This window comes from Aulonocara sp. 'chitande type north' Nkhata Bay, linkage group LG2, assembly GCF_057382095.1.
Source record: "Aulonocara sp. 'chitande type north' Nkhata Bay isolate Kocher_YH1m ecotype deep benthic linkage group LG2, A_spYH_male_GT1.1, whole genome shotgun sequence".
In the NCBI taxonomy this organism is placed as follows: domain Eukaryota; kingdom Metazoa; phylum Chordata; class Actinopteri; order Cichliformes; family Cichlidae; genus Aulonocara; species Aulonocara sp. 'chitande type north' Nkhata Bay.
This window is the reverse complement of record NC_141345.1, coordinates 12,070,028-12,072,067: the sequence shown is the minus strand read 5'-3', so window position 1 is coordinate 12,072,067 and position 2,040 is coordinate 12,070,028. Positions and strand designations below refer to the sequence as shown.

At 41.6% G+C, this 2,040-nt stretch overlaps 1 long non-coding RNA gene across 1 annotated transcript; it reads left to right on the top strand.

Moving 5' to 3' along the window:
* The first annotated feature begins 289 nt into the window (after nucleotides 1-289).
* On the top strand, nucleotides 290-948 carry LOC147337463 (uncharacterized). Its single transcript, XR_015124791.1, has 3 exons — nucleotides 290-403; nucleotides 644-752; nucleotides 858-948. It is a non-coding gene; the product is annotated as an uncharacterized LOC147337463 (long non-coding RNA).
* Nucleotides 949-2,040: the final 1,092 nt, after the last annotated feature.

The window sequence follows — 2,040 nt, the reverse complement described above, 5'->3', positions numbered from 1 at the left end:
TTTTATCGAGTAGCTAGGTAGGCCTTTTGTTTTGCACTTTTCTTTCCGTTAGGCTAGGCCCCGGAAGCTACCGACCTCTTTTTGTTTTATTACTTTCTTTGATTTGGATCAACCGCCCAGTCCTCCTCCCCCCCCACCTCTTCTCTGTTGTTAAGATTGACTGTCCAACCATTAAATTCTGCCTGATACCTAACTGCTCTGTGGTCTTCCTCCTTCATTGATTGTGGTTGTCCAGTGTTGCTGTCCCCTGCCTGCCTTTGCCCCCGCCGTGGTGGGGGGGGACGTAACAGTGGTGTTTCCTCAGAAGAACCAGCAGAGTCACAAAGGACACCAGTCCATCTCACCACCTTGACTTGCTGACTGATGTTCGTCTGCACTGCACAGAGGAAATCAACTGACTGAGGTTCGTCCAGTGACGTGTTATGAAATGTATATTTGTTTTATGCTTACAGATGTTTTTCTTGACAGGGGCTCTGCAGAGGTTAGACAAAGCAGAGAAAACATGTGCTTTACATTTTACTGGGATATTTGTTGCCTGATGTTCAGCAGGAATGGAGAAATAGAATCAAAGGGAGATCTTTTTCCTGTTTTTGTAATGATGTAAGTAAATCTTCAATATCATTTATTTGCTTGGTTATATTAGGAGTGTTTCTGAGTGAGGGAGAGAGGAGTCATCATCCAGGTAAAGTGACGTAGATCAGTGGACACACTTGTCTCCCCTTTAAAGGAGACAATCCAAGTCATCCTTAAATGTTAGTGCTTTCAAATACACAAACATTTTTAAAGGACAAAAATGAACATCCAACTTTGACTGTAATACAAAATAAATCTTTGCATGTGTGTTTTCAAACTCTCAGATGGGCAGCATATCAGTCTTGGACTGTCTAACCTGCCGGAGCAGCACTGAATGACCACCACACATGAGCATGTTCCTGCAACATTCAGCAGCTTTGTTCATCTGTGTGCTTCTGCTTTTGGTAAGTAGAGTTACCCAACTCCAGTAACTCTAAACACATCCATCCATTTCTAATGGCCTGGTTACTTCCTGTCAGTTACTTTAGAAACCATGTGGTCACCTGACCTAACACTGTTTCTTCTTCTTCCCCTTAATGCTCAAGTGTCAAATGTCAAACAGCTGGAGAGGAAACTACACCAGTGTACTGGGATGTTTAACCAACACGTGCCAGATGCTGTTCCTTCATGGTGACATCACCAGAGACAGCCCCACCCACCTCAGGACCTCGCCATTGATCATGATCATGATAACAGCGAGCGGAACTAAGACTGTAAAAATCCATGACCAGAATGTTTAGATGCTTTCTAATTATTAATGAATACTGAGTTTTTGTCTCTTTTTTTTTTTTTTTTTTTTTTTTCTGACCTGACCAGGTATCCAGTCTGTCAGAATTGTTTTCAATATTTGGTTCAAAAACATGAGTGAAAACAAAAATCCAACTAGGGTTCTTGCATATGATGAATGAAGTCGGTCTTTGACTGTATTGTCCAGCTGATCCATCAAACCCCCAGCAGGTAAACCTTATTCATGACATAACACCGGAACAATGTAAAAAATTAAACAGCAACAGTCTAAATATAAAGTGCATTCTAAACTCCTCTTCAATAAATCATATGCAAAGAGTCTTTCGGGACTGTAAAACGTGAACTACAGAACCCAGAGTCTTCATCATTAAATCTCTGGTTGCTTCATTTTTCTATCCTATATCAGATACTTTAAAGGTTAGGTTAGGTAAACTTGCATTCTCATGGTGAGGCAAAGTGCTTTATGTGTGTGTGTGCGTGCCATGAACGGCTATAAAAGGCCTATAATTAAAGAACAAAGCGGGGTTTGAGTTCGAGTTGCGGCAGACTGTCACTACTTGTAAATGGAACGCAGCCTTCCTACGGCGGACAGCTAATAACAGGAATCGGACGCGGTCCACCCAAGTCCACCACCATAGCAACCATAGCAACCTTAAAAACATATTCTGTCTTCATAACTATCAAACACGTGAAATGATTTGCAAAGTGTGAAAGTGTTAC